The sequence below is a fragment of the Quercus suber genome, unplaced genomic scaffold, assembly GCF_002906115.3.
Source record: "Quercus suber isolate HL8 unplaced genomic scaffold, Cork oak 2.0 scaffold_135, whole genome shotgun sequence".
Lineage (NCBI taxonomy): Eukaryota > Viridiplantae > Streptophyta > Magnoliopsida > Fagales > Fagaceae > Quercus > Quercus suber.
Genome location: NW_027069597.1, coordinates 444,592 through 460,576, shown reverse-complemented (window position 1 = coordinate 460,576; position 15,985 = coordinate 444,592). Strand labels below are relative to the sequence as shown.

General features: G+C 30.5%; 1 pseudogene; it reads right to left on the bottom strand.

Annotated features, from left to right (window-relative positions):
• Positions 1–2,628: 2,628 nt before the first annotated feature.
• LOC136068808 (UDP-glucosyltransferase 74AE2-like) lies at positions 2,629–13,029 on the bottom strand (annotated as a pseudogene).
• Positions 13,030–15,985: the final 2,956 nt, after the last annotated feature.

Genomic DNA, 15,985 nt, shown 5'->3' with positions numbered 1-15,985 from the left:
ATTTAAATTATTATATATAATATATATATTTTTTCTTCAAGTCAAGGTATTCCTGGGAACACCTGACCTCAACGTGGCGCCACCACTGATTGAGAGTCTATCCATATATGATTTTTTTTTTTTTTTATATACATATTGTAGCTAGCAACATGCGATTCAATTCCTCTTATTGGAGAAATTATAAGGTCCACATGGTAAACAAGTGACATGGTCCACATTCTGTTAAAAAACTCACACCTGTTTAAAATTGCTGAGTTAAAAAAAAATTTAAACAGAAATTGATTACTGACTCAGCAATTTTAAACAAGTAAAAGTCTTTTAATGGAATGGTGAACAAGTGACATGATCAGGATTGTATAATTTATCCTCTCATTGGTCCTCCCTAGGCTTAAATTAACCAATATAAACAAGGTTGCTTTCTTGGTAAACTTCCCTCTAATCTCAATTGGTTTGATAAACGACGTTGTATTATTTTTTTTTTTCTTTTATTAAAAAAAAAAAGAAGAAAAAAAAGAAGAAGAAGGAATAACTCATAAACGAGGTTGAACTTTCGAAGAGAAATTTCTGGTACATAATTAAGAAGGCAACCAGTTATAAGTTGTTAATTACTATAAATAATAAATAAGAATAAGTCTTTTCTTTGTTTTATTTTTATCACCTATTAACCTATACCTTTCTGTGTAAAATGTAAATAAAATAAAGACTATAAAGTTGTAATTAGTAAAACGCTTTCGTTTTGTTTTTTGTTTTGTTTTGTTTTTTTTTTTTTTTTAAAGAATGTAAAACGCTTTTGTTAATGGGATCCAGCCTGCTATTTTAATTTTTAAGGTTGCATTTTATAGAGTAAAATATTCTTAGATTTTAGGAGTAGAAAACGGTTTGACAATAGTGAGTAATATTTAGGTATTTTCAGAGCACGAAGAATTGTGTTTTTTCCTTTTATATTTATGGTAGGTCCACTTTTTAAATTTATAGTAGGATCCATTATGAATATAAGAAGAGGAAACACATTTTATTCATATCCTGAAAGTATTTAAAAAATTTCCAATTCATGTGTCAGTAAAGTTGCTAAAACTTTTTTTTTTCCTTTCTTTTTCACAAGACTATAATATTCTTTTCATCCATTCTCCTCATTTTGTTGTCCGTAATAGATTTTTCATTCATAAAATTCAATTTTTTTTTTCTACAGGTAACAACTTTCTATTTATGATTTATTGTGAAAATATTGTGGACATATTATTTCATATAATAAAGAAGAAAAATCTTACCTCCACAATATTTTTACAATAAATCTTAAGAGGTGATGTATTACTAGGCACACATCACTTATTATTTTTACCTACCACTAAAAGTTTTTAGCTTAAGATTTGGTACTTATCAGAAACTAAATACATTAATTTTTTTTTCTTAACAATTTTTGGCATTTATCAAAAATTAAATAAATTAATTGATAACGTGGTGATAGTCAAGTATGCTTTACCCAACAATTTAAATAAAAAAAAGAAAAGAAAAAAGGAACGTCCTCTGTTTTAGTGGCTCATTTTTTTACCACTTGTCGGCATAAACTCAAAAGGCAAAATGGTTTTTGAATTGTTTAACTTTGAAGTTCTTTTTATTTTTTCTATCTTTAAATAAAGTAATAATCATAAACTATATAATAAAAGTTGGTTTAAAAAATTGTAGTTGCGCTAAGTGGCTTCACAAAACTATATCAATATTCTAGATAAAAACAATTTTTTAGATAGAGGCAACAACTAATCTGTTCTTATCAATTTCTTTAGACAAACATGCATATAACATACATCTAAGTTTCAATTAATAAAGACAATAACTTATTTGTTCTTATCAATTTCTTTAAATAAAGTAACAATAAGTGTTTTAACTTTTAACAAAACATGCAACATGCATTTTAGATAAAATAATAATAAGTGTTTTAACAAAACATACAATATGCATCTAAGTTTTAGTTGATAGAGACAACAATTTATTTGTTCTTATCAATTTCTTTAAATAAAGTAATAGTAAGTGTTTTAACAAAACATACAACATGCATCTAAGTTTTAGTAGATAGAGACAACAACTTAATTATTTATTTCTATCGATTTTTGTAAATAAAGTAACACTAAATATTTTAACAAAACATGTAACATGCATCTAAATTTCAAAATTTTAAATCTTGCATCAATTAAAAAATATATTATCAAAATTTCAAAACTTATATATATTTACCAATGGTCTTTCCATAGAATCTCTCTTACACCCCATTTTTTTTTAACGCGTTTAACCTATTTAATTAACAAGTCATGTAAAAGTCGGTACAAATGACTTGTTTAATAACCTGTTTGATTAATAGGCATACCTGACGTAAATAACATGTTATCAATTCCTATATATCTCCCATAAAAAAAAAAAAAAAAAATCCTATATATCTAAAATTAAAATACAATTACAAGCATAAATATAGTAATAAACATATTATTACAACAAAATATTAAACAAAAGCTAATATAACCCATTTATTGTAACTAAAGGATCCAGGTAAAACAATATATAGTTAATAGATAGCGTTCAACTCTCAATCACATTTATGCAGAAGTTTCAAGTGAAAAGTATTTGCCTACATTAACATTAGGAGAGTTTTGCCACAAATTCATCTATATTTTTATATGAACTCCCACCCTCATCCATTGCCTCTTTAGCCAATTCTTTCCATCTTACTGCATTCCTCATTATCTCTTTGCCTCTCTTCCCTCTCTTACTTCCTTTATGCATAGCTCTATTTCATTTTTGGAAGCAATGCCTTTTTCATTCATTTTAATCCTAACCCCTACTTTCCACACATCCACAATAGACTTTGCATTTGTTGGTTAATTTGTCCATTGTGGCATTGCAACCATTGGCACTTCCAAACTCAATGCCTTTAGTGCCGAGTTCCATCCACAATGAGTCATGAAGGACCCAACAGCCTTGTGAGCTAATACTTCTAGTTGAAGGCACCAATTCACAACTATTCCCTTCTCTGTTGTTTCTTGTAGAAAATTTTGGGAAGCTTTTTTACTTCTCCCATAAGAAGTTGTACTTGCTATTCTTTAGTCCCCATGTTATCTCCCCCATCTGTTCTTCTCCGAGGGTAGTCATGCTTCCAAATGATATATAAACCACAGAGCCATTTTCTTTTATGTCTTGCCACTTCATGCAGGTGTCCATATTAGGCTTGAATAGGTTAAGACCATAATCTTTGTCATCCTCCAATTGCTTGTCTAAGTGCATTGATGGAATAGTTGGTCCAATTGTTATAATAGGCCATTGGCTTGCTATCCAATTTACTACCTAATGGAATTTAGAAAGTAAAAGCATATATGTATAACAAAACCATGGAAAAGAAAAACAAAAGAAGATGAAAAGGAAGTATTAAGAACTCATATACCATGCCATCTTTGGTCATTTATATATAAATTTTTCTTTGCTAACTAAAGATGGAGAGGATAGCAGTACCACAAATAGGATGTAAGCAAAAATTGTAAAGGAACTGTATATGATGTGTTTGGTAATGTCCATTTATTCTAACTCAAATGATACTTTCGCTTTTCATATTATTTAAATGCATGTAGTGCAATTATGACATAAATAAACATATTCATTCTTAATAATAATAAAAAAGAGAATGAATATATTGACAATTTTCAGGTTATAAAGGCTCATGATCTGAAATCATTGTTACTGGGTTAAAAAGATTCAATGTACTGTAACTTACTTGTAGAGTAGGCAAAATAATTATATTGCTACTTGTAATGCACGGTATAATTTACTATATATATACCCTCAATGAAATTGTTGTATCACATAATTCAAGACAATAAAGATTTAGTTGCCGAAGCGCATTTCATTGTATATTTTGTCATCCTATGCAGTTTTGCTCTCTAATTTTTCTTTCTACTCAAACAATTATTCTAACATGGTCTGAGAATTATCTCTTAAATTCAATTTTAACTTGAATTCAAAGTTATATGTATCTTAACAATTTTAACCAAAAAATTCAAAAGTAATATTTTAGCACCACCACAAAATAACTCTCTATCCTCTTAAAACTAAATAAATTAGGTGTCACCCCCCATCTTCAAGTCTTCTCCATTAAGATATCTTCTTATCCCCAATTTATATTTCTTTTACATTGTTAGGTTATGATTCCTACTTATAAATAAAGGCACAAATTTGTTTTCTCTAAATACAACTATCAGTTTGAGAGAGGTAACAAAGAGTCCATGAAAATTCTATTTATAGATATTATAAAGTATAAGTGTCTGTTTGGCAAGATTATTTTTGTCAACTTATTTTACTATTCAGCTTATTTTTGCTACTATTCATAAGTTTCGTTGCATTTTTTGATAATATTCATGGGTCCTATTATATTATTTTAGCTAACTTTTACCTTTATGTACAATTTTCAGTAAAAAGTTTTCAGTTTTAGTAAAATAAGCAGATCCCAAACAGACGCTAAATATACTGGGCACGCAAAATTGTTTAGGACAAATACTAATAGATGTAATTTTTTAAAATGATAAATGACTTGATTTAAAAATTAAAGGTAAGGATTGTTATGAAACACAAAATTTGTTCTAAAAAAATTAGTTTCTAAATTTTTATGGTGTTAAACAAGATAGAGTTTTCTACCAAATTAAGACAAAGGAATCTCCTACAATCCATTACGTGGTGGTTCATAAGAACATGCATGTGTATTAAATTTTATAGTTCATTAAATCATTTTTAAAAGTCTCACATGACTATTAAGTAAATCATGCTACTAGAAATTCATATGGGTGCTCATTTGAGTTGACATGTATTTTTCCTAGAAATCTATGCCTTTTTTTTTTTTTTTTTTTTAAGGGAAAGAGGAAGACTGATTTTATTTGTTTNGTTATATGTATCTTAACAATTTTAACCTAAAAATTCAAAAGTAATATTTTAGCACCACCACAAAATAACTCTCTATCCTCTTAAAACTAAATAAATTAGGTGTCACCCCCCATCTTCAAGTCTTCTCCATTAAGATATCTTCTTATCCCCAATTTATATTTCTTTTACATTGTTAGGTTATGATTCCTACTTATAAATAAAGGCACAAATTTGTTTTCTCTAAATACAACTATCAGTTTGAGAGAGGTAACAAAGAGTCCATGAAAATTCTATTTATAGATATTATAAAGTATAAGTGTTGTTTGGCAAGATTATTTTTGTCAACTTATTTTACTATTCAGCTTATTTTTGCTACTATTCATAAGTTTCGTTGCATTTTTTGATAATATTCATGGGTCCTATTATATTATTTTAGCTAACTTTTACCTTTATGTACATATTTTCAGTAAAAAGTTTTCAGTTTTAGTAAAATAAGCAGATCCCAAACAGAACGCTAAATATACTGGGCACGCAAAATTGTTTAGGACAAATACTAATAGATGTAATTTTTTAAAATGATAAATGACTTGATTTAAAAATTAAAGGTAAGGATTGTTATGAAACACAAAATTTGTTCTAAAAAAATTAGTTTCTAAATTTTTATGGTGTTAAACAAGATAGAGTTTTCTACCAAATTAAGACAAAGGAATCTCCTACAATCCATTACGTGGTGGTTCATAAGAACATGCATGTGTATTAAATTTTATAGTTCATTAAATCATTTTTAAAAGTCTCACATGACTATTAAGTAAATCATGCTACTAGAAATTCATATGGGTGCTCATTTGAGTTGACATGTATTTTTCCTAGAAATCTATGCCTTTTTTTTTTTTTTTTTTTTAAGGGAAAGAGGAAGACTGATTTTATTTGTTTACTAGAGAAAGTCCCGTGTGTTGCATGAATTTAATTAGGAATTTTCTTTACACACACACACACACATATATATATATATTAGAAATAATAACTAAATGAGTAATTATTACATAACTTTAGTACTCATTTCCAACTAAATGAATTATTATTAATATTAATATTATTATTATTATATAAAATGCATAATTTGCATATTTGTCCTTATATATAATATCTCTAATTAAAATTGTCAATAAAAAATTTTCTATTTTTTTTATAGTTCCTTATTTATTAATGAAGTGGGTTATTTGAACTCAAGCAATTAAATATTTTCTAATACTTGCATATTATTGTTACTTGCATATGCGTAAATTGCAACTCAAAAAAAAAAAGTATTGGGTTGACTTGTTTAATAAATAAGTCATGTTATAATTGAGGATTCTTAACATATTTAATAAGTAAGTCAGGTTTGGGTTAGCTCATATAGCCGAATGCTCATGACTCGACACAACGCAAATCTGACCTACAAACACGAATTGTTACCTTTACTAGAAGCTTCCTATTTTCTCCTTTATCTCTTTTACCCTTCGTCTTTTTTTTTTTTTTTTTTTGGTTAGGTTCTAAAAGTTTAAAATAATTGGCAAATCGTAAACATAAACTTTTCTAGATATAGATCTTAGAGTTTATAAGTATTATTAGACAATGCTCAAGGTAATTCAAGTCAAGATTCAAAAACAAGTGAGCTATAAAAAGAAGAGTTCAAAAATTGTTTGGTTCGATCGATCGAAAGACAGGCTCGATCGATCAAAACACGTATCTGCAAAATTTTATTTCAGCGTAAACTCTACTTAAACGTATTATGTTTCAAGCAAAACACTACTAGTATATAAAAAAAACTCTAAGCACATTTTTATAAGGCTTTTTAGAGAGAGAATAGTGTGTCTTTTTTGTATCTAGGGTTTTGTGCCCAAAAGCTCTCTAATATCTTCTGCTGGTGTTATTCCTTAAAGAATCTCAAGATCCGGTGTTGTAGAAGTTGCTGCCTTCTCTAATCATCAAAGGTGCTGATGATCTAAACTGTTAGGTTCTAAAGATTTAGGATTTTATGTATTTAAAACTTGAATATGTAATGTTGGCAAATCATGATCAAAACAATATGTTTAGTCTTGTTTAGGCTTGCTCAAAGTTGGGTCTTTTATGTAAAGTTGGAATCGAGTGGCTGCAGAAGTATTAGTGACTTTTGGCCTGGTTCGATCGATCAGAAATTAGACTCGATCGATCAAAAGTCACTTATCAGTAAAATCAGCAAGCGTAAAAAGGCTATAACTTATTCGTTTGAAGCCCAAATCGCGAGCCCTTTTTTCTAGTATTTAAAGGACATCATAAGCTAAACCTAGTTAGGGTTTTTAGAGCTTTTTAGAGAAATTAGAGTGCCTCTTGTGCCTCTTTGGTATTTTAGGGTTTTGTACCCAAACCTCTCTAAGGTTGTTGCTCATATTACTGTTTTGTGTAAATCTCTTGTGAGATCTAGAGGAGCTTTCCTTTACACAAAGCTTAAAGTTTCAAGGTAGAGATTACTTCAATATCTTGATGATCAACTCAGTTGCTATCATTGAAGCTTAAAGATTATCAAGCGTAGGTGCTTGTACTTGATTAAAGAGTCCAAGAAAAAAGGAGTCCGTGGATTCAGAGCTTGCACATGGTCGTGTCAGTAAGTTCTACTGGTGGGTAGCATTAGGAAGTCAAGCGGGGAGCTTGTAAGTCCTTTTGTATGAACTTCGATTCTTTCGCATAGCGGATTCAGGTTTACCTTGAAGATAGCTAGGTCAAATCCTCCCCAGGTTTTTACCGTATGGTTTCCTAGGTCATCATATCATTATGTCTTTTATATTTCCGCTGCTTTATACTTTTAATATGATTGTGTGTTTGTGATAACCTAAAATTGCTGAAATTGACTAAGTTAATCACTTGGCTAATTAACTAGGTTAATCTGGTTGTTTTAAGGGGTCTAAAACCGTTCAATTAGTATCAAAGCGGGTAGCTCTTCTGTTGTTGATCTTTTGATCTCTGAGCTGATCCTTGACCCCTGTTGTCATGGATAATTGGAAGTGTCTTTCTGCTCTTGCTTCTGCTGATTTTATTGATGGCTGTGATGTTTTGAATAAAAAGCACACTATTGTTTCTGTTGATTTTTTTGATGCTTTTGAAACTCTTAGTAAGGAATTATTTAAATCTTTGAAAATTGCTAAGAAATTTAAAGAAGAGTTAAAATTGGCTAATCTTGAAAAAGAGGAATTGATTGTTAGATTAGATGAGTCTAATAAAAAGAATGAATTTTTGAGAAATCAAATTTCCTCTCAAGATGAGAAGATGAAAAGCTTGGAACAAGAGTTAGTTGAGTCAAACTAAACTTGAAAATTTGACTAGTACCAAGCCTGTTGTTGATAATAGAAATGTTTCTATTTCTCTTAAGCTTAAAACTAAAAAAGTTTATATCCCTCCTTTTAAGAAGAATAATAAAGAGAAGGCTTATTTTGCTAGGTTAGACAAAGGTAAAGGTTCTGATGTAGACGCTGAAATTTCTAAACCTAAGTCTAAACCTACTGTTAGAGAGCATAATAAATCTGTTTTTGTGCCTACGTGTCGCCTTTGTGGTGTTGTTGGTCATATTAGACCAAATTGTTCTTTATTGAGGTAAAAACCAAAATCTGAGACTAGATTTGCTGTTAGGAATACTGATGTTCCTAATTTGTTCCTGTCTGTCACTTTTGTGGTGTCTCTAGTCACATTCGTCCTAATTGTCATAAATTGAAATTTAAGCATTCTGTATGTCAATCTAGGATATGTGATGATATTTCTCCTGCCATAAGTCTATATACATTGTTTCATATTCTTTTGAAAAATTTGAGCTTGTTGGCTTGTGAAAGGAATTTGCAAGATTTTAGTCTCTCTTAAAAGATTGGTGTAATCCCTCAAATACACTCTGTTTCACATGGATTTTCACCTGCAAAGCCGAAGACTTGTGCTAGATGGGTGAGAAAATATTCTCCAAGGTGAGTGTTGCTAACTTGTTCTTAATTTAATTCTTTCAATTGTTTGTGGACATGTCTTGTTTCTGTTTTTGGTTGTTTTATTTTTTAAGTTGTTTTTTTTATAAAAAAAAAAAAAGAAAAAAAATCCAAAAAAAAAATATTGAAAATTTTCAAAAAGACAAAAATATTTTATTTTTTGTCTAATTTTTCTTGAGGATTACATGAGTTATGATACTCTCTCTTGATTTAGAGTATGCTTGACATTGTGGAAAAACTTGAATAATTTGTTCTAATCTATTTTTGATTTTGTGTGAGTATGTTCTAATTTGTACATGTACTCAAGGGTTAATTAAGAAATTGATATTTTTTATTTGTGCACCCTCTATAGCTTAGTTAAGCATTGTCATGCATTGCATTTGCATTGCTCATTTAGCATAATATGTGCTTTTTTGTTTTTGGTCATATAATTTTTAAAACCAAAAAGATTTTTGTGTTTTGTATTTCACATCTTGGATTTATAATCAAGGATTGGCCATATTATCTTTACATGACAAGTTTATGTACCTTGTTTATTTATTACACTTTATTAGTTGAAGCTTTATAGTGCATGTTGTGTGGGAAAGATGTTTATGGTGTTTATCACTTTGTCTTAATCTTGAAGTCACATGTTATTTGACTGTCGGACTTGATCTTTTTGAGGAAGGCGTAAATAACCATCTCATCACTGTTCACTAGCCAATCATGAACACCTTAGTGCATATCATAAGATTTTGTGCTCGAGAAAGTGTAGCACATGCACAAAAAGAATATAAGGTGTAGCCTCGGTTTAAATGCTTAATGCTTAAAATTGGTGTGTACTATTAGGCTTAATGTCATCTTACATAATTAAAATTGGTGTATACTATTAGGGTTGATGCCATTTCACATTACTATGAGGCAAAAATACAAGAAACTTACATGATTGCAAGCTTATGTTCTAGGAGATGTGGGAGTTATATGATGTAACTCTTTAGGTGATAGTCTCTTTTGAATTCTATATGATGGATTTTGTAGACTTTCTGATTAATTGCTATTCACATATCATCTCACATGTATCTTAAACTTTTGCTAGTTGCACACACTACACAAGTTACTCTTTGTTAAACTTGGTACATTATATTGTGTGTGATTTTGTTGTGGCTATCCAAGATTAAAAGTTCCTTGATTTTAATGCAAAATGTATTTAAATGTTTGCGCTTTGAGGACAAATTGATTGAAAATCTTGATTTTGGAAGATCTGGGTTGAATTCAAGTATTTTTGAAAAACTTTTCGTTTCATACTCATACATTTTTTTATAAAACAATGTGCTTTGAGGAATTTCTGCATTAAAATGCTCTGTTTTTAAAAATCTGATTTTTCTAGACTTTCGATCGATCGAACCTATTTTCAATCAATCAAAATTGCGATTAAATTTTTGGTTTGAATCTGCCTGACTCGATTGATGTTCGATCGATTCTTGATAGATCGAAACTGAAAAATTTTCAGTTTCTATGTTTTTGACCAAATTTTTTTTCATGTATCATTTGTGTTTAGGATTCACATGCATTACATTGATTTTTGTATCCATCTTGTAGTTTTGTAGTCATATCTCTCATTGTTTTCACACATAGCATGTATACACTTTGCTAAATTGGGTACTCAACTTGATTTAAAAATTGATTGATTAATTTTTGAGTTTTGTACATTCTAGTATATGCTATTTCTTATGTGTGAATTGCAGAAATTTTTTTCTTAAAAGATATGATAGATATTCAATGTGTAAATATTTTCTCTACTCATGCAACTGTTTATAGGTCACATAGTGCCATGTTTGCATTTTATTGAAAGAGAGAATTTTTTTTTTTCATGTGTATCCTCAACTTAATTTTTTTTCAAAACTTGGTTTGTGTCTTTTTATTTATCTCCACCCCCCTTTATTTTTCCCCAAACTGTTTTTTCCAAAACTTGTTTTGTTTTTCCTATTTTTATAGGGGGAGAAATTTTTTTAACCTTTGCGATTCTTAAGGGGAGTTGTTGCTCTTCTTAGGGGGAATTGTCTCTATTTTCTCTTACTCTATTGCGTATATTTTCTGTCTACCTTCTGATTAGGTAGTCTTTGTCAATACATGACAAAAAGGGGGAGATTTATTTGAAATGTGGGAATATGTGTGGAAAATATAAGAATGTTATGTTTAGGGGGAGTTAACCTTGTTTTTGATGTATCTAACTTAGGGGGAGAGTTAGTTTGCATATTTGTTGATTTACTGTTTTTCTGTCACACATGCGTTTAAGCGTTTTGTTTAGTGTTTCAGGAAATATACAGGTTGATTCAATTAAGCTGCTATCTATACTTGCAACTGATGAATAGTAGTTAGGTTGGATTTGTTGTTATGAGTATTATTATTGTGAAGGGCTTTTTAATTGTAAACTTTGAGCTTAGTGTTTGTGTTTTGTCACGGATTGCCGAAGGGGGAGTTTGTTAGATTCTAAAGATTTAGAATTTTATGTATTTAGAACTCTAATGTGTAATGTTGGCAAACCATGATCAAAACAATATGTTTAGTCTTGTTTAGGCTTGCTCCAAGTTGGGTCTTTTATGTAAAGTTGGAATCGAGTGGCTACAGAAGTATTAGTGACTTTCGGCTTGGTTCGATCGATTAGAAATTAGACTCGATCGATCGAAATTCACTTATCAGCAAAATCAGTAAACGTAAAAGGGCCATAACTTATTCATTTGAAACCCAAATCGCGAGCCGTTTTTTCTAGTATTTAAAGGACATCATAAGCTAACCCTAGTTAGGGTTTTCAGAGCTTTTTAGAGAGATTAGAGTGCCTCTTGTGCCTCTTTGGTATTTTAGGGTTTTGTACCCAAACCTCTCTAAGGTTGTTGCTCATATTGCTGTTTTGTGTAAATCTCTTGTGAGATCTAAAGGAGCTTTCCTTTACACAAAACTTAGGGTTTTCAAGGTAGAGATTACTTCAACATCTTGATGATCAACTCGATTGCTACCATTGAAACTTAAAGATTATCAAGCGTGGGTGCTTGTACTTGATTGAAAAGTCCAAGAATGAAGGAGTCTGTGGATTCGGAGCTTGCCCGTAGTCATGTCAGTAAGTTCTACTGGTGGGTAGCATTAGGAAGTCAAGCGGGGAGCTTGTAAGTCCTTTTGTATGAATTTCGATTCTTTCGCATAGTGGATTCAGGTTTACCTTGAGAATAACTATGTCAAATCCTCCCCAGGTTTTTACCGTGTGGTTTCCTGGGTCATCATATCATTGTGTCTTTTATATTTCCGCTGCTTTATACTTTTGATATAATTGTGTATTTGTGATAACCTAGACTTGCTGAAATTGACTAAGTTAATCACTTTACTAATTAACTAGGTTAATCTGGTTGTTTTAAGGGGTTTAAAACCGTTCATAAACCTTCAAGGGTAGTCTTGGAGTCACAAACAAGAGAGTTTGTATTTTTTTTTTATCACAAGTGTGGGTGCTTGTGTTGCAAAGGCCTAGGAAAGAAATAGTCCATGGACTCGGGGTTATCATGGGGTCGTGGTAGTAAGTTTTCTACTCGAGGTAGCAATAGAATGTTAGTAGTCTAAGTTCTATTGTACAAACTTCAATTTTTTCATAGTGATTTTGCTTTTAATCTTGAGGATAGCTAAGTTAAATCTTCCCCAAGTTTTTTACCGGTTTGATTTTCCAGAGTCATTATATCATTTTGTTATTTATTTTTCCGCTACTTTACATGATATAATTGTTTTATTTTAACCTAAATCTGAATAATACACCTAAGTATCCAATTAATTAATTAATTAAGTTAAACAGTCTAGTTTACAGGGATCGAATATTATTTATTTCTTTTTCATTTCTCTCACCATTCCTCTTCTCCGAAGCCTATTCCTTGTCTAATTAACTTCTTCTTCCAGATCCGTAATTCCCTCGTTTGACTTCTATTACTTTTTCTTTTTTTCTTTTTTGGGGTTAACGTAACCCTATGACATTCTTAACTAAGCTCTTTCGTCATCTTTGATTTCTTTATTTCCTTTTCACTTGTCCTCTAATTCAGTTTATCTTCTCCATGTGTGAACCCACCATTAGATCCAAAAAAATAAATAAATAAATAAACCCACTCAGTGTCTCAAAACAATGTACCAAAAACCCATTCTCCATTTTGGTTCAGAATCAACGTCTTGCCCTGTATGATGAAATTCTGGCAGGAATGTTAGTTTTGGTTGGTACAGGCCGACGTTAAGGGTGAAACAGAATAAGGGTGTTACCTACCCCGGACCACCCACCGGGACGGAAAATTCCAGTCATTCCGGCCAGAACAGACGCTTTATAAAAGCTTAGAAAAGATGGACATTCTTCAAACTAAATAATTACCTCCTCATTCTCTATTGCAACACTAACTAAAACTAAAGCAGCACAATTATATCATAAATTTATGCTATAAAAAATAATGTCAAAACTATCACAAATAAAATAATGAAAGCTACTTAAAGTTGCACTACATGTAACACCTAATTAAAACTAAAGCAGCACAATTATATCATAAATTTATGTTATAAAAAATAATGTCAAAACTATCACAAATAAAATAATGAAATGCTACTTAAAGTTACACTACATGTAACACCTAATTTTCTTTTTTTGAGAAGAAATTTATTTTAGTTTCAATTGGATAAATAATACTCCCCTGTTCCAATTTATTTGTCATGTTTGAAAATTCAAACTTTTTAAAGGAACACTGTGAGGACATTTTTTGCCTCAAGACCAAGAGTTGCACATTGTAATTTTTTTTGGCTTCAAGTCCTACACGAGAAAGAAATGCTTTCTCTTCATACCATATAAGGGATGACCAAGAATAACAAAACTAGTGGTACTCTTCATCCACTTGGTCATCCCTTATATGGCATGAAGAGGACGCATTTCTTTCCCATGTGGGACTTGAAGCCAAAAAAGATTACAATGTGCAACTCTTGATATTGAGGCAAAAAATGTCCCCACAAACATCATTTATTAATTTTTTTAAAAAAAGTTATTCTTAATGAGGCAATTAAAAAGGTGCCTCAATTAGATTGATTTTCTAAATATTTGTTAGTTTTCTTTTTAAATAGTTTTGAAAATGAAGTGGGAATATAATAAGAACATTGGTAAATTAATGACTTTTATTTTTAGAATTAAGACAATATATTGGAACATCTTAAAATGAAATAAAGGACAAACAAACTGGGATGGAGGGAGTAATAGATATATGTTTTATTTATTCAAATTAATAAATTAGTAGAATTTGGATTAATTAGATTACTTTGGATTAAGATTAGATTTATTGATAGATTATAATGAGTTAGTATTTATCCTTATTTATTTGAAAATTGTTTTGTATAAATTCATATGTTGACAATGAATATAGATCATTCGTGAATAATAGATATATGTTTTATTTATTCAAATAAATTAGTATGGATTGGGAATAAGCCAAATCTATATTGTTTGGCTCCACAGCTATCGTGCACAGCTATTTTTAGCTGTGCACTGTAGTTGAAATGTAATATATATATATATATATATATATATATGTGTGTGTGTGTGTGTGTTTTTCTATTTGTGCGTTTACATTGCTTTTGATTATTTTACTCATTTTTATTTTTTATTTTATTCTTATTTCTCTTCTTCTGCGTTCACACTGCTATTGTTTGTGCATTCACTCTTCTTTTACTCCTTTTTTTTTCTTTTTTATATAGCATTCACACTGCTATATGTTTTTTGTGCGTTCATACTGTTATTTTTTTTATTCTTATATTTTTTTTCTTTTCTTATATATTGTTTTTTTATTTGTACGTTCACACTACTATTGTAATAGATATATTATTTTATTATGATATTTATATTATTTTATTGTCTTGAAAGCTAAAATAGATCCACTGATACTGATTATTTTGTAAAATGAGTAGGTAAAATAGATAAAGTGGTTTTTTATGGTGCCAAATAACTAAAAAAATATCCCCACTAATGTAAACGCTAAGGAGTTAGAATTATTTATCCTTATCTATTTTTAAGCTGTACGTCTTGTATAAATTCGTATGTTGAAAATAAATAAAGAACTTTCGTGATTTATTAAGTCACAAATTTTTAGCTAGTCTAACTTGGAGGTTTGGGACTCCCTTATACTAATTTATTTATTAGAGCATTATCTAAGGACAATTTGGCATTTTAAGCCTTAAAATCCTTTGCATCAGACAATTGTAAACACAACTATTGCAAATTTTTTGCAATAGTGCTGAGTACAATTCTAAACATAGAATTGTACTGTTCACAGTATTGTAAAAAAAAATATATATATATATATATATATTTTACTCCTCCTTTTTAATCGAAATTTCTCTCTCATCCCTCTCATTTTTTCTGTTCAATTCTCTCTCTTCCTTCTCTGTTGCTCCATTTGCTCTCTCATTTCTGAAACTTCATCTCCGAAATTTCTCACCCATTTCCAAAATTTCTCACCCATCTCACACGGCCTCTCTCTCATCTCTCATCTCACTGTAGCTCAACCGATTCACCCTCACCCATCTCCATCGCAGAAGCTTCACACGGCCTCTATCTCATTGCACCGGTGCTGGGTTTTGGATTTTTGAGGCTGGAGGTTGGATCAGCGTGGATCGACGAGCTGGGTTTAGATCGTTGGGCTGGGATCGGTTGATGATGGGTTTAGATCGGTTGTTCGGTGGGTTTGAAACGGTGGATCTATTGATCAGTGGGTGGATCGTTTGGGTTAATCATCGGTAGCTCCGATGGTGGCTCCGGTGATGGTTTTTGGGTTGGCTGGTTCTTCTAGGTTCTGCCTTTCTGATGGGTTTTTTTTTTTTTTTTTTTGGGTTTTTTTTTCCTTCTGTTGTGACGCTGGGTTTTTTTTTGAAATTTTTATGGGTTGATCATCGGCGTTTTCTGGGTATTTTTTACGGCCTGGGTTTCAAATGGCGACGTGGGTTTTCGATCTGATCAGTGGCTCGGTGGGTTTCTGATCTGATCGGTGGCTCGGTGTATAGGTTTTTGTGTGTTGAACCTGTTAGATTCTAAAGATTTAGGATTTTATGTATTTAGAACTCTAATGTGTAATGTTGGCAAA